Here is a 22,372-nt window from a genome sequence, read left to right on the forward strand (position 1 = left end):
GTTACTGTCAGTCACGGGAAAACAGGCAGCCAGGACGTTGATCCTTGAGAGAAGAGAGTCACATGAGGTGAGACCCACATTTGCCCTAGTTTTCTGCTGGAGCGTATTCCCTGTTCCCTGCATTCCCTTCCTGGGGTACCAAGGAGGGGGAGCCTGTTACAGCACGGTGGGTCTCCAGAGTTCAGGGCTGCTGAAGAGGCTGGAATATGTATGGCAGGCTACTGGGGAGGAGGGAACTATGAGAGGGGAACCCAGAAGCTGAGATGTGTAGCCATACAGGGTGAGACCTAGCAGAGAGCAGCTGTTCCCAGGCAGGGAAGAGAATGGCCATAGCAAGGTTCATGCAGTATGGAGGGAAATGGAGAGTTCTGGGCTAGCCAGGGTGGAGAGACCTTGCTGAGCACCTTCACCATTCCGAGACACCGGAAAGACCATGCCTTATGATTAAGGGTCATGCATTAGGACCAAGGACGTATCTCAAATAGACCTATCTTAACCAATTATAAAACCAAGCCTGACGGAATTGAGAGGATCTGCCAGTAATTTAGTTGCCATCAGAACCAAACTGAACACCTCCCAGTTGTCAACCTTATAACAGAAAAACATGCAAAGAAGCAGGAAAATGTGACTCATTCAAAATGAAAAGTAATCAGTGGAACTAGACAATGCCTTTCAAACAGGGTTATCCTAGATCTTGGTCTGTATAACACCATTCTCCACTGAAAGGACCCAGGGCGTTTAGAGAAATGTCTGCATCTAGGGCAGAGACAGAGTAAGTACAAGATGAGCCTAGAACTTTTTTTTTAATGTCAGAAAGTAAGGAAATAAAAGTAGAAAAATAAAAAAAAATGATGGGGGCATGTCACAAAGGTAAAGGAGCCAGTTTAAAGGGTCGCCCACTGGCTAAATCTGAGACAGTTTGAGCACCAAAATTATTAAGTACAGTGATAAATTATAAATTGTTGAAAAAGTAGGACTTCATATATCCTTACTGATCATAAATTGACAAATAGATGAACAAATAGTGTAGACTGCTGAGTCCTGGATGGTAATGTGGAGGGAATGCTGGAGTTGGAACCATGAGCATGTTGTAGCCATGGTAGTAAAGTTCAGATCAGGCAAGGGTCACCAGTGGATGCTAAATCTAGGGGGACATTTTGATGGGGGACATTTTGATGGTCTTAAAGTGTCTCCCCACAGATTACTTATTAGATGTAAGGGAAAAAATAATAATTTTTCTTGGGAGAAATTGGACAGCACCTTGGCTGGGTGATCAAAATTTATATCGCCAGGGAGGGGCACATAGACTTCACATGCCTTCAGCTATGACACCAGGAGAAGAAAACTCTGTAGTTTTCTGCCTGATAATGCACAGGCTGAATTGAATCATGAGGAAATGTCAGACAAGTCAAAATGGTAATGTTTTATTAATATAAAAAAAGGGGAGGACTATATTCTTCTAAAGTGTCAGTGTCAGTGTCATAAAAGATAAAAAAGTGCTGTGTGTCGCAGATTAATGGCAGCTAAATATAATACCTCACCCTGGACTGGATCCTGAATTGGAGGAAAAAGAAATGCTATAAAACGCATTATTGGGTTAATTGAATATGGCGGTCAATTAAAGTATTGTATCGATATTACATTTACTAAGATCAATAACAACATTATGGTTTTGTAAGAATATCCCTATTCTTAGGAAATAAATTCTGAAGTTTTTAGAGCCATGATGTATGAAACTTATCTCCACGTGGCTCAGAAACAGAAAAATGTTAAGTGAGGAACTTCCCTGGCGGTCCAGTGGTTAAGACTCCGACCTTCCACGGCAGGGGGCACGGGTTCGATCCCTGGTCAGGGACCTAGGATAATGCATGGCGCGCGGCCAAAAAAAAAGCTTATAAAACAAATGTTGAGTGAATGTGTGTGTGTGTAGAGAGAGAGTGAATGATTAAGTATGTACGTTAAATGTTATTAGCAAGTGAACATGGATAAAGAGTACATGGCAGTCTTTGTACTATTATTATTCTACAACTTTTCTCTAAACTTGAAATTGTTTCCAAAAAAGAGAGAGAGAGAGAGAAATAAAGCCCAGCAACTATAACTATGACTTAAAGAGAAAAGGAGGGTATGTGGAAAAGATACATGTGTTTCTTAACTAACTTGGTATGGATTTTCTACCCTCTGTGTTGTCTCTGGTAAATAAACGTTTAATCCTATGGCAGTGTCTTTGTCATTCAGGAGGCAAAGCCGTTTCTATATCTGTTGCTTAAGACACTATATCTAGTGGAAGAAGAAATAATAATACTGCTTTTCAAATTGAAACCATTATATCATTTGGTGCCGTGGAAGAGTTTGGAATAAGGAGTCATAGAAGTGGTTCGAATTCCTCCTCTGATGCTTGCTGGCTGAATGATCACTGGAAAGTTCCCTAACCTTTGGGAAATTTGGCTGCTGCATTTTAAGATAATACTTGCCTAGTCTCAATATCTTACAGCTCAAATGAGAAAATGCATGTGAAATCTCTTTGTAAATAATGATGAATTCTTCTACAAACATTAAATTACTATTAATAGTTTCAGTTAAAGAAGAAAATTGGCTTAGACCAAGGTAGAGACTTTCCTTAATTCAGGTGGCTTTTTTTCCTTTTAAATGTCAAGATTGATTATACAAGAGAGTTTCTTTCCGCTTGGACCCTCGGTTCCTTCTGGTTGCCTCCTTTCTAATTTCCTGCCTTTATTATTCTAGGCAAAGCTGCAGTGACCGAAGGAGTTGTGGATTTTCTGAATTTCAAGAACAGTGAAGTAGGAGATAGCAGAGAGTGTATAAAAGAACACGTAAGTCAAACTCAGTGTTTCATCCATTCTCAAACATCTTATGGATCTGAAGTTCCTCAGGATCTCTCCTGCTTTGTTCTGAGATTGTGTGTGAGGCTCTGAAGGATGGAGGGATCTTTGAGGTCTTCAGCTTGCCCAAGGTCAAAATCAGCCAAGGAAAGGCCAATGTGGTTTGGGGAAGGAAGGAGAAAGGATTGAAGAGGCCAACTTCCTCATTGGAAGAGGAAGGCAACACAGGCCAGGGTGGGAGAAATGCGTAAAACAAAGGGCACAGGAAACAGTCTGCCTGAGTCACTGGAAATGACAGAAAAGGGCCCTGCCAGATCTGAAGTTACGTAAACCAGGGAGGAAGGCTCCAGGGAGGCCTGGGGGAGTCATTTCCTTTACTCTGGAATTGCTTTTGATTGAGACTCCTTATCTGGGAAGATTACAGTTATTAGGTCTTCCCCTTCTCTGGAGTTGAAGAGTCTAGGCCAGTGCTTGTCAGAGAATCAATCTGAGATGAGATGAAGAGCTTGTCATAGAACATAAACCTGGAAACTTTTTCACTGAGAAAGTCTTGCTACCAAAAGTAAAATTCAGCTGAATTAAACAGTGTTCTTAGTGTTGATAGTTGATTTCCATTCTGGAACATAATTACTATGCCCATGTATATATCCAAACAATATATTGCCTAGTTTTACTTGTTTTTAGGCTTGATAAGAATATATTGCATGTAATACTCTGCAGCTTTCATTTTTTTTCACTCAGTTAAATTAAGATTCACTTGTTACATTAATGGTACTAAATTAATTTTTATTGTTAAATAAAATTCTATTCTGAAAATCTATCATAGTTTATCTGTTGCTCCATTTCCTTCCAACATGTGGTATTTTGTTGCCGTTCTAGTGAGTATAAAATAGTATATCATGTGGTCTTAATTTACATTTTCCTAATTAATGGTGAAATTGAGCATCTTTTTTTTTTTAAGTGTCCTTTGGAGAACAGAGTTTATGACTTTAATGTAGAGAAACTTCTCAGTCTTTTCTTGCATGGCTAGTGCAGTTTTGTTTGTTTCTGTTTTTTTTTTTTTGGTTTTGGTTTTTGAAATGTAGTCTAACAGTCTCTCTTTTAACTATGTTGCAGTTTCATTGCTAACCTTCATCCTCTTTGATTGAAGTTTTTGTTGATTTGTGTTCTCATTCAGTATTTTTTCTCTGTTCATTTGGAAATTATGCATTTTCTTTCTATTCTTCTAATGATTACCCTGAAAGTACACTGTGTACACTTAATAGTTTTAAAGTTAATCAGTAGTTAAGGTCCTCTTATCCCCTTCCAGAATAATACAAAACTCATAGGACACCTAATGAAGACTGTGTTCTTCTGTACTTATGTGTTCTTTTCAGTCAGTTCTGTTATATGTTTCACCATACAAATTAGACAATTGTTATTAGAGATAGTATTTGTTTCACTTTATCTCTGTGTTTACTATATCTTGCTTCTCTTCCCTTCTTCTGTCCTTTGCCTTTTCTCTGGTGAGATTTGCCTTCTTTAGAATTTTCTTTCCTTAAAATATTTTGGTGGTAACTTCTCTCAGTTTTGATTTATGTTAGAATGTCTTTATTTCACTCTCAGAGTTCTTACCTGACAGTTATTTTTCTCCCAGCATTGTGAGTGTATAATATACCATTCCACTGTCTTATGGCTTTCAGTTTTGCTGTTAAATCTGTTAATCTTTCATTTGCCATTCTTTAGTAGATGATTTGGCTTACTTATTTGTTGTTGGATTACTGCAGTTTCACTACAACATGTTTATGTACAGCTTCCTGTTTATATTTGTTGTGATTTATGTATCTGTGAGTTCACATCATTCATCAGCTCTGAAAATTTCTCAGCTATTAATGCTTTGAATACTGTCTCTCCTACATTTTCTCTATTGTCTCCTTCTGGTTTTGATTAAATAGATGTTAGGACTTCTCTTTATTCTTCATGTCTTTTAATTCATATTGGATATCTTCTTCCTTGTCTTTCTCTGCTTCATTTGGGTAATTTCTTAAGATTTAGCTTTCAGTCCAGTAATTTTCTCTTCAGCTGTGTTGAATCTTTTATTTAACCCATCCACTGAGTTTTTAATTTCAGTGATTATATTTCTTCATTTCTAAAGGTTCTTCTGCTGCTGCAAACCTGTGTGAATATTTTTTTGATGGTGTCTTTTTGCTTACTCATTTTCTTTTTGCTCCATCTTTCATCTCTTTAAACAGCACCAAACTGAGCTATTTCATATTCTGTATTTGATAATGCCAGTATCTGAAATCTTTGGTGATCTAAATCTGTTTCTGTGGCTTGTTTCCTAGTGTGCATGGTGAATTTTAATTATGTATTTGTTTGATAATTATATCTTATTTGATATAAATTTTTTTGGCTTTTTTGATAATTATGTCTTGGAATCTTGAGATCTTACTTCTTGAAATTTGGAGCCAGGAGGATGCTACAGGACCAGGACCACTCTTGTTCCCTTTGGAATTCCTGGTTTCAGGTTGGGCTTTCCCCACCTGGCTGAAAGCTAAAGGTCTAGATGCCCTGTTCATTTCATTGCTGGTATTTGTAGTTGTCTCCAGGGTGACTGCTGCTCTCTTCTTTGCTTAGGTTTCAGTGCACTGTTCTTAACCTCTTGGGATTTGTTTCTCTACCTGGAGCTACCCAATGTGTTAGAAAGTATTTTTTTTTTTTTTTTTTTTTGCGGTACGTGGGCCTCTCATTGCTGTGGCCTCTCCCGCTGTGGAGCACAGGCTCCGGACGCGCATGCTCAGCGGCCATTGCCCACGGGCCTAGCCATTCCGCGGCGTGTGGGATCCTCCCAGACCGGGGCATGAACCGGCATCCCCTGCATCAGCAGGCGGACTCTCAACCACTGCGCCACCAGGGAAGCCCTATCAGTTTTCTTAAATCCTTTAAACTTTACATGGTAAATTACTTTATTTCACCAAGGGACTGGAAAATAATGAAATACTGATCTCTTTGAAAGCCAGGTAAACCACATCTGTATTCATATCACATACTCTATCCTTCCACTTTTGCCTGGGTTCTTTTTCTAGTTGATCCATTGAATATTTACTTCTTGGAAGTTGGAAGAAGACAGTATTCATTACTTTTAGAATAACTCATAAGAACAGAGTTCTAGTCTATTTTCTGTTAAAGTGTCATTTTTCTTTCTGTTCGGTATCTTAGATAATGTGGATCTCTGCCTGCAGATGGAGAGTAGAGAAAATAGATGTTTGCTGTTGTGAATAAGGGGCATCATCTCTGTAAACTCCATGACCTTACATTCTATATCCCCTTAATGGACATAGAAAGCAGCTTGAAGTTTTTGGTCTATAAAATGTTAACTTGCCTTGTGCTTTGGCACATGAAAAAAAAATTATTTCAAAATAGATGTCAACTGAGAATGCTGATTTGATAGTTTTTTAGTCATTCTGCAGCAGAAACATCACCTGTAGGCAATCATACCTTTTCAGAGGCTACACAGATTTGACAGGGTGTGTGGATTAGGATTTTGTGACAACAGTGACATGTTAGGAATGTTTCGAATCTGCAAAATCTTTGTAGGTTACAGGTTGTATTTTTGTAATACTAGTGTAATCCTAGAAAAAGCAGGCAGTGAAAACATTCCCAGGGAATGCTGAGCTCTGTGACTAGAGATTCTTTGAGGGACTGCCTTCTGTGGGACCCATACTTTCACTTGGAAGATATAAATACCAGATAATTCTGTGGCTTTTCCTCCCTTGGATAACAAATTCTAATGAGTGGTTACTTACTCTGTGTCCTCATATGCTTGGGTTATTGGCTGGCAGTTCAGGTACTACTGCTGGTTTGGCTTAGTTAGCTGAGCAGTCTAGAAACTTCAGCTGGAGAGCTGGGAAAGAGATGAAGTAGAACTGGAGAAGTTTACCAGGTGAGGCCAGTGGTTCCTGAGGAGGCCCTGCGTGGCCTTCTAGGCTGGAGAGCCATCATTCACAGGTGCACACTGCATGGGTCTGATTACCACCACCCCCAGTTCTGTGGCCTGGGCCAGGCAGTTCATTTGGTAGAGCAAGAACTGGTCCTTTGAGCCTCCCAGTTTCCCTCTTTTAACTGTAAATATGTATATTCCCTTGAAGGTTGTGATTTGGGTCATTAGCTTGATTTGAACACAGTTCACCTGAGTGCAGTTTCTTTCCTGCTGCAAAATTGTGGCTCTGGTTGTATCAAAAGGGTGCAGAGGGACAGCCCAAGAACGTGGTCTTTCAGGTGTCCTTTTCAGTTAGGCCGTCAAAACTGGGGCTTGGCAGACGTTGTCGAGACGAGTGACCATAAATCTGAGTTTGGTCACCAGGCCCCGTCACGTGATCCAGAGCTCTGTTTTGTTTCACACGCTCCCTGGGTCTCATGAGCTATGGTCCTGATCGTGCTCCTCTAGATGAAGAACAGTTACCTCTCTCAGGCTCGGCCCTGGAATACTTGGCCATTTGTAACATTTTCCTCCTTTCTCACGTGACATCATAAATTTGTGTATTTCTAAAGAAGGTTTTGAAAAGTAAGATTGTTTTAAAAACCTTCTCCTCCAACCTGCCTTCCCTGTTGCTCACCAAGTTCACATCTGAATGCTTGTTGTCACGCCCTTTGTCTGATGCCTGCAAACATGCTCACAAAATTAATTTTTATTTGCCGTTGTCTCAGTCCGGGTGTTCGGGGTGGGAAGCACGGCATAGAGGGAGCCGTACGAGGTTCATCAGTAGCCGGAACACCTGGCTTCAAGTTGAATGTCTGCTTACAGGCTGTTCGGCTTTGGTTAATCACTGAGCTTTTCTGTGTTTTAGTTTTCCCACCTAATCTATTCATATGCTGGAGCAATTGGTTCTCAAATGTTTTGGTGTAAGGACCCTTTATACTCTTAAAAATGACTGAGGGACCCAAAGAGCTTTGCTTGTATGAGTTGTAGCTAGCATTCTGTGGCAGGCAGAGAAATAGCCCCCAAAGATGTCTATATTCCTAATCCCCAGAACAGATGCATATGTTACTTTACATGGCAAAAGAGACTGTATGTGTGATCATTAAGGATCTCGAGGTGAGGAGATTATCCTAGATTATCCAAGTGGACTCAAGTGTAATCAAATGAGTCCTTTTGAGGGAGGCAGTGATCTCCGAGAGACAGCAGTGAGAGGTGGCTTGAAGCGAGGTCTTAGTTCCCGGCCCAGGAATTGAACCTGGGTAGCCTGGATGAAAAGCAGAATCCTAGCTGCTGGTCCACCAGGGGCTAGAGGCTAGAAGCAAAATTCTCCTGGCCCTTTCCCCCATTGAAAAATGCATTTCTCAAGGAGGCAAAAACTGTAAAAACAGGTAAAAAGTTTATTATTAGAGACATAGCACAACAACAAGTGGGACAGCACGCAGAGAAACAAGTTTGTTTAGTTAAGACAGAAGCAAGGCAGAGATGCACACCCGGAGAGAGAGGGTGTGGGCTTCCTTCCTAATGAGGGGTAGTGCAGTGAAGAGGCGGTTAAGTCACTTATATAGGTCAGTTCTTCCGGGTCTTTGTTTACCTTTGGCCAATTATCTGGTTTCTTTTTCCACCTGACCCGCCCTAGCCTCCCCAACATGCGTGCACAACTTTTTTCCAAGATGGATTCCAGCCCAGAGGCTTGTGGGGGGCCTTGGCATCACATATTATGGGGTGGTGCCCCCTCCTTTTTGACCCCCGAAGAGCCTTTCTGAGCAGGTACGGTGTCTCCTTGGCCCCAAGGATGGGAAATATGTGACCTGTTGATCCTTTACGCAAACAAGGGTTAGCCCCTCTCTGTCCCTGCCATGACTGTTACCTTAAAGCAGGGGTCCCCAGCCCCACCCCCCCGCCGGGCCGCACAGCAGGAGGTGAGCCGCGGGGCGAGCGATGCTTCATCTGCTGCTCCGCCTTCCTCCCCATCGTGGCCTCCAGCAGCTGGAAAAGGCAAGGGACACATTCTCCCCTGCTTCAGGAGGAACTCAGCCCTGCTAACGTCTTCATTTTAGCCCTGGAAGGCCCCTTTTTAGACTTCTGACCTCCAGAACTATAATTTGTGTCATTTTAAGCTACCTATTTGTCGTGATTTGTTATAGCAGCAATAGGAAACTAATGCAAATATTTTGTTAGAAATTAAAAGTGAGAAATTTTAAAAATATTAATTTATTTTAAAATAATAAACGATCACAGGTTAGCATAAATTACTTTTTTTGGGGGAAAATAACTATTTTCCAACTATTAGTGAGAAGACTACCACTGCTATACATTTTTATAAATCTCTTTTAATGTCTGGCTTCATAGAAAGTACCTGGATTCTCGAATTAGCTTCTGCATTCAGTCTGTTGTGGCATAATGTGTCATGTACCCTCTGAAAAACTCCCCCGATACTCACAGAGAAAGAACATTAAAAAGGCAAATATCATCTTAATATTATTATAAAAAATAGTTTTGGCCTCATGGATTACCTAAAAGATAGGCCTCTTGGGAGGACCCCACTTGGAGAACTTCTGGGCTAGAACATAGCCACATGGCCACACCTAGCTGCAAAAGAGTCTGTGAATTGCTTCTTATTCTAGGGGCCAGTTTTAAAAAGTGAGGGTTCTGTTATTAAGGAAGAAAGGAAGAATGGATATTAAGAGACATTTTGCAATTTCAGATTCTTTTTTTTATATATTTTTAAATTTTATTTTATTTTTTGAGTGTGTTGGGTCTTTGTTGCTGCACGCGGGCTTTCTCTAGTTGCAGCGAGTGGGGGCTACTCTTCGTTGCGGTGCACGGGTGTCTCATTGCAGTGGCTTCTCTTGCACAGCACAGGCCCTAGGTGCGCGGGCTTCAGTAGTTGTGGCATGTGGGCTCAGTAGTCGTGGCTCGCCGGCTCTAGAGCACAGGCTCAGTAGTTGTGGTGCACGGGCTTAGTTGCTCCGCGGCATGTGGGATCTTCCTGGACCAGGGCTCGAACCCGTGTCCCCTGCATTGGCAGGCGGATTCTTAACCTCTGCGCCACCAGGGAAGCCCTCAAATTCTTATTATATCAAAGTTTGGTACCCATGGTGGGTAGACAATTGCCAAAATGTTGGTTTCCCTTCTCCTTGTCCTCACATTAGCTGGGAAAAATGGGCATTTCACTTAGACTGCATCCTTTAGAAATACCTGTGAAAGGGACTTCCCTGGCGGTGCAGTGGTTAAGAATCCACCTGCCAATGCAGGGGACATGGGTTCGTGCCCTGATCTGGGAAGGTCCCACATGCCACGGAGCAACTAAGCCCGTGCGCCACAACTACTGAGCCTGTGTTCTAGAGCCCACGAGCCACAACTGCTGAGCCCGCGTGCCACAACTACTGAAGCCTGAGTGCCTAGAGCCTGTGCTCTGCAATGAGAAGCCACCGCAATGAGAAGCCCCCGGATTGCAACAAAGAGTAGCCCCCGCTTGCGGCAACTAGAGAAAGCCCACGCAGCAACGAAGACCCAACGCAGCCAAAAATAAATTAATTAATTAAAAAAAAAAGAAAGAAATACCTACGATGGAACACAATGGCATATAGGTGGAGTCATAACTGCATTTTTAGCATTTGTAGGTTAATTATATGAAATATCTTTTGTTTGGTGCTCACAGGCAGCTTTTTGATGTCATGTTTGGGTCTTTTGAACTTAACAATGTGCTTCCTTTCCTTGGGTAGGAGTACAGTTGGAAGTGAAATGCGATTTCAGCCCAGCTTTGATTCATAGTTGTTCTTTATGGGTTTGAAAGTACAAGGGGAGTGACATTTCCTCTTGGTCATTTTGTAAACAGGTCCCACTTCTCCCTGGCAGCATCCTGTTGCTGAAGAATAACCCACTTCCAATTTACGACGTGAAAGAGCAGTTAGGAATATTTGTGCTAAAGAGCTTATAGTTTAAAAAAATGTATATAAATACAGTAAAACTGTTGGGGCTTAAGTGGCATGGTTTGGAGCTTAATATAAAGCTTAATACTGATCTCATTAATTGATGGTATGCGTTTAATGCATTTTTAGTGCCATCCTCATCTTTAAATCAATTATTGTAATAGCTTTTGGGTGAATGAGGACTTAGGAGATATTTTAACATCCCACATACGGTTATTTCAACCTCTGAGGTGGGAGAAGCCTTTGTGTCTTTCACACCGTTGATTGTCTGTTTCCTGACTGAACTGATTGAGAAGGGAGTTTTGGGTTTGGGATGGGAGTGGGTTGGAGAAGAAGCAGAGAAGGTAAATTAGAGGCTCAAGCACTTGGGGAAAACGTGTGCCTGGTTGGAGGCCACGCTGGGGTGAGTACTGTGGACAAGAAGAATGACGCCTGCCATTTTATTAAACAAAGGATGTTGTGGCCATAAAGCCATTGGCCACTGCAGCTGCCCAGACCTCGTACCCTGAGGGGAACTCAGGATGGAAAAACACAGGCTGCCAGCCATCAAGCCACCAGCCTTCAGGGTGCAGTTACCCCCATGGTGCACCCTGAAGGGAATTCAGGATGCAGAAGAATAGGAACTGGCCCTAGATAGTTAAGATGCATATCAAAGGAATGATTTCAATAAGCCCAGACTCTTGCATCTTCCCCATGTAAATTAACCTGAGATGTCTGTTTTTTGTGATTAGTGTAATCTTTTGATGTTCAACTAGAATTTTTTTTTTTTTTTTTTTCCCAGTAAAATTTCCTGTATCTTCTGGCTCCTCCCTTACCTCTTTGAACGAGTTCCTCAGAGCTATCTGCGAGGCTGCCATCCCGGGCTATAGTCCTCAGTAAGGTTTCCGGATAAAACATAATTCTCAGCTTTTAGGCTGTGCATTTTTTTTCAGTTGATAGTACTCTGGGGGCCAGAGAGGGTCATTGCAGTGTCTGGTGACCTTTCTGAACTGGAGCTGAGAAGGGCTGTTTTCCTCACTTTGCTCTCTTCCCCAGAGGCCCCTGAAAACCACCCAGTGGTTGCCAGTTTCTGTAGTACCTTGTGGTATACAGTGTTACCAGGAATTGGGTTGAAACCCTGGTTAACACAGAGAGTGCAAACAATTTTTTGTAACCTGAACTTGCAGGACCGAGACCTGCCAGTACTAAGCATCCTGCATCTGGGGAGCTCAAAGTTTTTAGCAACTAGCATCGTAATGGTAGCACTTATTACCCATATATGAGCATAATAGAAAAATTGTGAGCAAAACTGATAAGAAGGGTATCCCTATTAGTTTTTGAATATATTTCACATCATCACCTGGTGACTCTCCGAGCTGGCTGCCCCTGAGAAGCGTGGCTGCCCGTGGTGCCCTCCCCTCTTTAGGGGGTTTACGCTCATGTCCACTCCACGTATCACCCTGGTCTGCCTTGGGGTGGCAGAGGTCAAGGTGCTGGTTAAGAGAAAGTCTTGGTTAAAAGCCATGTGGTCATTTATTGCAGCAGCTAGTGATTTTGCAAACATGGGCTAGAGTAGTTTTCTGATACTTTAAAATAAGGCCAAAACAACTGTTTTAAGATTGCAAAACAGTGAGTGTTTTGATTTGTCAGTTCCTGCATTTACTAATCACTGAATGTACAATTTCTCTGTGTAAGAGGCTCCACTAGTGCAGGGCCAAGAGCAGTGCTTTATTGTATTTTCTCATCAGCTCTTTAGTGGGCCTGGAGACTTCCTGGCCTCTTGGCTGGCTCAGGAGGCATTTCAGGATTGTAGCCAGCACTCCCAGGCCTTCAGACACAGGTCATTGCCTTTTGCACAGACGGCCCCAGGGTGTTTTGGAAGCCATGTGTGACTTTAAGGAAAAGATTAGAGTCTCTCTGGAAAGAGGCAGAAGCATGTACTACGAACTAGCTGCTTTGGGGAATTTTTTTATTCTCTTGCTCTCAGTTCTTCCTGATTTCCCGGCTGAGTCCCACAGCAGCTTTTGCACATGCCTACTTCCTTTTTGAATTCCTGGCCTCCCCCCCGAGCCCAGCTCATGGCACATGCCCTCGGAAGCAAGTCTCGGAGAAAGAGCCTGCCCTCTCCCTTCTTCCTCTCCACCAGTCTAGCTGCCGTTTTCCCGGCAAGTGTCATGCTGGGCTGGTCCTGAGCTTCATCGTGTGTGGGCACATCTTATCTCTTACTCCCTCACACATCTCCTTTTGTCCTGCCCTCCCCTCTGTCCAGTGCCCAAGCATCCTGCTGTTACATTTAGAACCTTGTGGTACAATTCTTGAAATGCACCAACTGTCTCATGCCTCCATGGGTGTCTTTCATGTTGAGACCCATCCAATCCCTCAAGGGCCCGCTTCACACATTGTAATCTGATAGTCGTGCCTTGAATATTCACAAAGCATTTGTTGACCACCTACTGTGTGCATGGGAGCTGGGGTGCAGATGCCAGGAGATACAGAGATGGGTCGGACTGTTTGTGCTATTGGTAGAGAAGGGGAGAGAAACGTGGGAACAAACAGAGATTACTCCTAATAAAAACATGAACCAGCTATAGTGAGGACCCAAGGGGAGAGGAAGCAACTGTGCCCTGGAAGATGTGGAAGTGGGCCCCCGGGACAGGAAGAGAGGGTCATACCAGTCATCAGCCAGAAGCCAGTGGGGGTTTCCTATGTCCCCCTTTGCTGATGGCATTTCACTGTGACTAGTGTAGAGCAGAGGGACACCTCTATAACTAAAAGATCTCTAATGGTGGATTTGGTTCACTGTGGCAGGTGGTTGGAAAGAAACATTGAGGGCTGTAGATATCCCTAAAGTAACACATGGGCAGGTGCCAATTCTCTATATCTTTGGGGCCAGGCTTTGACCTAAGAAGATAAGCAGTCCTTGGTATGGTTTCTCAGCGCTGGAGGGCTTCCTTATATTCTTCTGCTCTAAGAATTTGTTGGTTACATACTCACTGCTCAACAGCTCAGATACTTAGATGCCCTATTTCTGTGGAAAGGCCTCAAATACTAAGTCTCAGGATGAGGCTAAGTCACAAGGTCCTCCCAGTCCAAACCAGATCGTGTTTTAGTTTCAGTGGACCTTTGACTTTTCATTCATGGATGGTACTTATCTCAGTTTGTAATTGTGTGTGTGTGTAAATACCTCTCTACTCAAGTTATTTTAAAGACAAGAACTATTGCTTTCTCGTCAACCTTTTATCCATACTGCCTGCACTGGGCTTGGTCTATAATAAGGAAAGAATGAACAGGACAGACACCCATCCAGAGAAGTGAACTTCTCTGTCAACACACAGAGACTTTGCACAGCACAGTCTGAGAATAGATAACTGACTTTTTTTTTTCATTTTTTTAAGTTGAGGTATGGTTGATGTACAATATTATGTAAGTTTCAGGTGTACAACATAGTGATTCACAAATTTTAAAGATTATGCTCCATTTGTAGTTATTATAAAATATTGGCTATATTCCCTGTGTTGTACAATATACTTGTAGCCCATTTTATACCTAAGAGTTTGTACCTCTTAATCTCCTACCTCATATCTTGCCCCTGCCCCCTTCCCTCTCCCCACTGGTAACCACTAGTATGTTCTCTATATCTGTGAGTCTGTTTCTTTTTTCTTTTTCTTTCTTTTTAATTTTGGATAACAGACTTTTAATTTGGTCAAGGAAAAAGGGCAGAAGAAAGTCATCATTTACCAAAGTCCCTTCCAGCAGATGGTGTTTGCAAAACCGAAAAGGTCTTTTCAAAATAGAATGTGCTTTGATGGAACAGATCTATATCCGGGTTGTAGTAGTGTTTATATGAATCTATACATGTGATAAAATTTTATAGAACTGTATGCAAAAAAAGGGGACAGGAACTGTACATGTAAAAACTAATGAAATCTGAACAAGGTCTGTAGTTTAGTTAACAGTATTGTACCAATGTCAAGTTCTTGCTTTTGATACTTATATTGTGGTTATGTAAGATAAGAGGGGAATACATGGGAGCTTTCCACTGTTTTTGCAACTTCTGTGTGAGTCTAAAATTATTTCAGGAATTCCCTGGTGGTCCAGTGGTTAGGACTCTGCACTTTCCCTGTCAAGGGCGCGGGTTCAATCCCTATTTGGGGAACTAACCGTAGATGTGTGGCGTGGCCAAAAAAAATTTTTTTTTTTCAGAATCAAAGGTTAAAAGAAAAACACAATGAGATACCACTACATACCTATAGCTAAAAAAAAAAAAAAAAGGCAAATGAAACAAAAATAGATATTACCAAGTGCTGACAAAGATACAGAACAACTTGAACTCTCTTGCATTGCTGGTGGGAATGTAAAATGGTACAGCCACTTTGGAAAACATGTAGTTTTTTACAAAGTTAAATATATACTTACCATACAAAATAGCACTTTCATTCCTAGGTATTTACCCAGGAGGAGTGACCTCTGTTCACACAGAAACCTGTAGGCTAATATTTGCAACAGCTTTATTTTTTAAATATTTATTTATTTTGGCTGTGCCTTACTGCTTGCGAGATCTTAATTCCCCTACTAGGGATTGAACCCGGGCCCTCCGCAGTGAAAGTGCAGAGTCCTAACCACTGGACAGCCAGGGAATACCCAGCAGCAGCTTTATTTCTAACTGCCCATAACTGAAAAACACTCACATGTCCTTCAACAAGTGAGTGGATAAACAAACTGGACATCAATGGACTATTACTCAGTACTAACAAAGAACAAACACAACTATCTGGAAGAATCTCAAATGCATTATGTTATGTGAAAGAAGCCAAAAAGGTACATTCTGTATGACTCAAAAGGGTACTTACTGTATGATTCCATTCGTATGACATTCTGGAAAAGACAAAAGTATAGGGTTAGAAAACAGATCAGTGGTTGCTAGGGGCTGGGAATGGGGGAGAAGATTGACTTTCAAAGGGCATAGGGAACTTTTTGGAATGTATGAAATAGTCTGTATCTCAATTGTGGTGATGATTACATGACTATATGTTTTGGTAAAAGCTCATAGAACTGTTACCTAAAAACGACAAGTTATTGCATGTAAATTATACCCCAGTAAATCTGACTTTAAGATGAAAACACAACCACCAACAAAAATGAATAATTAATGATGTTCGTTGGCTTAAATACCCATGAAGAATTCAGTGTCTGTCACTTGTCCACGATTTGTAAGGATTTGTGAAGTCGTTGGTTATATAAGATGTCTCGTTCAAACACAGGAGCGTAACCTCTTCAGTACTTTGGCCTCTAATTGAGCAATGGAAATAACTGTCACCATAGAGATGGATGCTCTAATCTTTTTAAACAGAATGCTGCTGGGATATTAAAACAAAAGCTTCTGGTTCTTGCTTTAGCGGATGCAGTCTTTAGTATGTGAATATTTAATCAGATGTCACTCTGTCTCCTCTCCTGGCTTCTTTGCCATTAAAACAGTCATTAATGGAGTAGACTTCTGTTTTGGATTGTTTTAAATCTCAGCCATAACAACTGTGCTGTGATTTTTTTTTTTTTTTTCCCTAGAATGGATGAGAAAATATCCTATTGGGGAAACCCAGTGTTTTGATTTGATGGGAGGAAGGAAGGCTAACTTCAGCACTACAGCCAGTATAGTTTAAATATAACTCACAAATGTCTACAGCAGGAACTAGAAGATTCAGACTGTAAATTCAATGCCCTGGAGCTCTGAAGCAGTATCTCTTGATAACCACCATCCTTTGTAAATCGAAGTCAAAATTTGAGTTTTAAAAAAATTTATTTATTTATTTATTTTTGGCCGCGTTGGGTCTTCGTTGCTGCGTGCGGGCTTTCTCTAGTTGTGGCGAGCAGGGGCTATTCTTTGCTGGGGTGTGCGGGCTTCTCACTGCGGTGGCTTCTCTTGTTGCGGAGCACAGGCTCTAGGCGCGTGGGCTTCAGTAGTTGTGGCACGCAGGCTCTAGGGTGCAGGCTCAGTAGTTGTGGCTCACGGGCTCAGTTGCTCCGCGGCATGGGATCTTCCCAGGCCAGGGCTCGAACCTGTGTCCCCTGCATTGGCAGGCGGATTCTTAACCACTGCACCACCAGGGAAGTCTCCTCAAAATTTGATTTTGAAGGAGGATTTAACTATGATCTGTTAACTGTGATTTGTGAGGTTGAAGGATATAACTTCTACCTTTATGGAATAGATAGCTGGATAATGCATGTGAGGTTACAACAGTCTTTTCCCAGCAGAAGGCGCCTTGTTAATTTAAAACCAGGGTTTACTAGATTGGCTTGGATTTAATGTGATCCAGTAGTCTTTTTCAGCTGAGCAAACACTTAATCATTAACCACATGTTATGCGTGTTATGAGGAGTTGGGTTTACACAGGCAAATAAGCCTCAAGCCCTGTTTTTAAGGAGCTCACCATCCAGCAGGGTTGACAGAGCTCTGTGCAGCCCCCTTAAGGTCAGCTGTAGGGGAGACCCCTAAGGAGGAGGCCCTGACCTGGGATGCATCACTTGAGTCGGGCCTTGGTGTGTAAGGAGGCTTTTGTTTGGTCCTGAAAGAGAGCGCCCAATTTTTCAGGCAGGAGGAGACAAGTGCTGTATGAAAGCTTTTGTGATCAGGGAATCATTACATTGAAATGGGGCAAAGAATTTCTTCCCTTCCTCCCCAACTAAATAAGTGTTAAAGTAAAAGCAATATATTTGTATATATATAATGTATACAGTAAATATTCAGATTATCAGGAAAGATATAAAATTATAAGTAATTTACCCCCTCTATTAGTTTCTATTGCTGGTATAATTAATTACTACAACGTCAATGTTATGAAACGACACAAATTTATTATCTTAATGCTTCTGCAAGTCAGAAGCCCAGCATGGGTCTCACTGGGTTAAAATCAACATGTCCGAGGCTTTTGCCCTTTCCTGGCTTCAAGAGGCTGCCAGTGTTCTTTGGCCCATGGCCTCTTCCTCCATCTTCTCTCCGACCATTTTTTTGTAGTCAAATCCAGGAAAGGGTCTCTGATTTTAAGGACCCATGTGATTAGACTGGGGCCACCTGGATAATCCAGGCTACTCTTCCCATGTCAGTATCCTTAATTTATCACATCTGCAAAGCCCCTTTTGCTGTGTAAGGTAACATAGTCACAGGTTCTGGGGGGGTTAGGATGTGGACGGGGGGCCGTTATTTTGCCTACCACATCCTCCCACCCTTATTCCTTTTGTCCTTCCCACTGGTAAATTATTTGGATACCAAAGCTAGCATATATGTAATATATATTTATTTATATATGTTTATTTAAGTTTTTAATCCCATGTTTGATCATACTATGTAAAGCTATACTTTAAAGCACTTTCCTTTTATTAGCATTCACTGAGCTACCTGTTTTATTGTAAGTGCTGTAATTGGATTCTAGTTAGTAGCTGTTACTTTTTTTTGAAGGTCACAAATAATGATGGAGTGACCATCATTGGACATACATCTTGACATTCTTTTCCACACGTGTCCTTAAGGAAAATAAACTGAACTGCTGGAATTAGAGTAGTTGTGGGTTGTTAGTTTTGAAAGAAGATTTTGAGAAATTAATAAAAGGGAAAAGGAATGCATAATGCTGAAGAAAGTAAGCTCTTTAAAAGCCTTAAAGAAGGAAGCGAGCATTTGTTTATGGTTTATTATGTGCCAGTCACTGTGCCAGAGGGTGACTTCCTTTTTTTCACGTGATATTCCACTGTGGTACCGAGAGAGCGGTTGTTAACCCCAATCTGCCGCTGAGGGAAGTGAGCGGTAGAAGCTCGTGTAAGTTGCCCCAGGTTGCAGCTCTAGGGTTCACATCACCCTTCCTCCTTCAGGGACAGTGGGGACCTCTTAAAGTTATATCCCCTACATCTCAGTCCTCAAGTGTGGGCAGCATACCCAGATGGTGACCCTCTTGATACCCTTAGATTGTTTAGCTCTTTGAATATTTGAGGTGCCCTCATAGGCATTATTTTCACTTAACAGAAGGTCTCACAGAACGAGTGGCTTTTAACGAGTTTTAAATGGAGCACTGCTAGCGCACAGCACCCTCGGGGGCGTCACGCGTTGTGGCCGGTGGCTCTGGCTGGGCAGCTGGGTCTGCAGCGAGTGGGTGAGTCCACCTTCAGCCAGCCCTCCGTGAGTCGTCCCTGATGGGCTCTGTCTTGGCGGATGACGTGGCCCTCGTCCGTCCCAGGCTGAGCTGGGGCTCACGGTAACCAGGGCAGCTGCTGGTCTGGAGGCCTTGTCACAACAGAAGTTCTCCTGGCACTGGTTGCTCTGGGATGTTTGCATGTTGGTGTTTGAAGCTCCTGAAGCCCCTAGATGAGGCCATTTAGGGGTGATTCTTCAGAAGAGCTTCCACACACCAGGTGCATATAGTTGCTGCCTTGGTCTGCCCCGGCAGGCCCAGCGGTGGCCGGTAGGTGGTGTATACCAGGCTGCTGGCTGTTAGCCGCCTCATTCTGGAAGAGGGCAAGGGGGTTGGAGTCCACGGTAAACTGACCTGGATGCAGTGATGGTTTTGCCACCGGGATCATAAAAATCAGGGTGCTGTGTGCTGTTCAGGGTGCACAGGTGACTTCGACGGCTCAGGCCTTATTCCACTTGCTCTCGTACAGAAGTGTGTGCAAAATGGTGTGTATTGCTTCTCCAGAGTGAATGGTGGTTGATTAAAGGGTGTCAGAACCGCCTGCTTTTTAGCCTGTTTAGCTCGGCTCTAGCTGGCCTGGGCCCAGGGCCTCTGTGTTCCTGGGCTTCTGTCGCTTAGAAGAGCTGCATGGCAGCACAGAGACAAGGGGCTGTTTGTGTGAATTCAGACCAGTGGCAGCTGCAAGAAAGGAGAGTGATAAAGTCCTTCTGTTTTCCTTTCACTGAACTCTAAGGGCTACTTTAGGATTTTTATAACATTACAGCGTTCCTTAGGAAAGCTTGAACTTGGAGCATTTATTCTAAGGATTTTAGGGATCTTTTGTGAGGGGAGGTGCTGTCTGTCAGAAGGACCATCTGACAGGGATGGAACTGTTGGCTGGACCTAGCTACCATCGGGCTGTGTGATCTTGTGCCAGTCGCTCCCCTTCTCTGGTCCTGTGAGCCAGGGAGCTGGGACCAGAGCAGCCAAGTGATTCGCACTCAGTACCAGCACTTTGGGTACTGGTACACTGGTACTAGGACCCTGGGTCCCAAATGACATACTTTGCTGAGGATTTGGAGCCCAACAGAGCTGCTTCTGATTCCTGGGTCGCAGCACTTATTAGCTCTGTGAGCCCAAGCAAGTGACTTCACCTCCTCGGCCTCCGTGATCAGATGGGGATAAAGTCACTTGGATCATGGGGTGGTCGCCAAGATTCAGTTCAGTTAAATGAGGTGCTGCACGAGGAGAGCACTTTGCCAACTGGCTGGCTCCTGGTTAGGGTGCAGCTAAGTGTGGCCGCCGTTAACTGTAAGCTGCGTGGTATGAGGGCCTTGCAACACCCCTTTACTTCTTGTCATAGAGCGAGTGCCTCCCGTTAGCCTTAATTACAGTGAAAAAGATTCTGATAACTGTGGACCAGTGGGAAGTCCTTCCTCCCAGGGTTCTCTGTTCTTTCTTGTTACTTTAATTTGCTCCTTGAGGAGTTAGTGACCAACCTGTGAGGTCTGAGGAGTGGGTGGGCTCTGCTTACTGGGCTTCCCTTTAGGAAGATGATTCTATAACATGAAACAAAGCTAAAAACAAACATGGTCCAAGGGACTTCCCTGGTGGTCCAGTGGTTAAGACTCTGTGCTTCCACTGCGGCGGGTGAGGGTTCGATCCGTGGTCGGGGAACTAAGATCCTGCACGCCGAGTGGCGACGCCAAAAAAAAAAAAAAGTGGTCCAGATGGCTCAACTTGGGGCTTCTCAGTTTGGAACTTTGTTATTTCAACATGGCTTTTTCATGGTTCCTAATTTTTGTTATTAGAAGACAAATTTATGAGGCGTAGACGATGCAGAGGAAAAATGCAACTCTTTGTTTTCCTTGAGAGAGAATACAGGGATGTGTAAGGAGGAAGGCTTAACCTCTTCCCAAGTATGTATTGAACTCTGCTATTTTTAAGACATTTGGAGATGCAAAAATGAATTCAACTGATGTAGTCCTTGTCGCCATAGAGATTGGTTTATTGGAGCAGGGCAGCCATTAAATTATAGAAATAATGATTTAATTATAGTTGTGATGGTACTAGGAGAAATACTGTGTATAATTATTGTGCAGTGCAGGATCGCATGTGATAGGGAGATCAGAACATCACCCTGGGGCAGTGGCTTCTAGCTTGAGATCTCAAGGATGAGAGGGGAGTGTGCCAGGGGAGATGAGTGCGTCTCTCCAGACAGAAGGAACACATGGGCAAAGGCAGAAGGGAGCTAGGCTCCTTAGAGCGACTGCAGGAAGGCCAAGGTAGCTCAGAGGCCAGCAAGCTCTGGGAACAGAGGGGTATGGATCGTTCAGAGAGGTTGGCAGGGGCTGGACATCCAGGATCCAGATTTTTTTTTTTAATTTAGTATTTATTTTATATTGGAGTATAGTTGATTTACAATGTTGTGTTAGTTTCAGGTGCGTAGCAAAGTAACTCAGTTATACATATACACATATCCATTCTCCCTCAGATTCCCTTTCCATATAGGTCGTTACAGAATATTAAGTAGAGTTCCTTGTGCTATATAGTAGGTCCCCATTGATTATCTGTTTTTTATATATATAGTAGTGTGTATATGTTAACAGGATCCAGATTTTATTCCAAAGAGCAGTGGGAAGGATTGAGCTAGAAAAGGGCCTTGATGCAATTTCATATGTGTTTTTAAGAGATCACTCTGGTTTCTTAGTGGAGCTTAGATTTGGGGGCTAGGAGCATAAAAAATAATGGGGAGACCAGTTTGGAGGCTTCTGCAGCCATCCAGGTTTATTATGATGGCCTGTTTCTCAAGTGTGGAATGGAGATTAACATTTAGGAGGCACAGTGCACAGGACCACCAGATGGACAGGATGGGAGATGTGAGGGAGGGGAAGGAGCCCAGCTCAGTTCCAGTCCTGAGCAACTGGGAGAACTGTGGTACCATCTGAGCAGATAGAAAATTTGGGGGGATTGTGGTTTGGGCGGGGATGGAGATCTGCTGGACACACTCCTTCTTCTTTGGGGATGTGTTCCCCCCTAGATGTTGTGTTGCTTGCCCCCCATCTCCCTCAGGCCTCTGCTCAGATGGCCCCTTGTTAGGGAAACCTTTGCGGACCACGCAGTGGTCCTCCCCGCTGCACCTTTCACCGTCTGACAAATTGTTTATTTTCTTATTTCTTTAGAGTGTATATCCTCTTAGGAGGGTGTGCGCTCCTTAAAGGCAGGAATTTTTGTTTGTTTTATTCTCTGCTGTGTCTATAGCACCTAGAACAATGCCTGGCGTATAGAAAGCCCTCAATAAATACTCGTTGAATGAATCATGAGTTTGATTTTCATTCTGGTTTTAATATCCTTCTCAAACTTGAGTGACTTTTAATTAACCTGAGGCTAGAAAGAGGCGTAGTGACACTGTTCATTTGACATATCAAGTCTTTTTTTTGTTTGTTTAGGCAGGATGAGTAGAAAAGTTTGATTTTCTTCTCTTTTTTTTTGCTTTTTAATTTCCGTGTTA

At 42.8% G+C, this 22,372-nt stretch overlaps 1 protein-coding gene across 11 annotated transcripts in view; it reads left to right on the forward strand.

Annotated features, from left to right (window-relative positions):
• SGMS1 (sphingomyelin synthase 1) overlaps positions 1–22,372 on the forward strand; it is a 290,636-nt gene that overhangs the window by 89,576 nt on the left and 178,688 nt on the right. For 10 of the 11 annotated variants that reach the window (XM_067710125.1, XM_067710129.1, XM_067710122.1 and 7 more), the window contains one exon: positions 2,743–2,831. The gene's annotated coding sequence lies outside the window, so the exon portion shown is untranslated. Of the gene's footprint in view, positions 1–2,742; positions 2,832–11,511; positions 11,606–22,372 lie in introns of all 11 variants that reach the window. The other variant, XM_067710131.1, reaches the window with a different exon arrangement.

The sequence above is a fragment of the Pseudorca crassidens genome, chromosome 16, assembly GCF_039906515.1.
Source record: "Pseudorca crassidens isolate mPseCra1 chromosome 16, mPseCra1.hap1, whole genome shotgun sequence".
Taxonomy (NCBI): Eukaryota; Metazoa; Chordata; class Mammalia; order Artiodactyla; family Delphinidae; genus Pseudorca; species Pseudorca crassidens.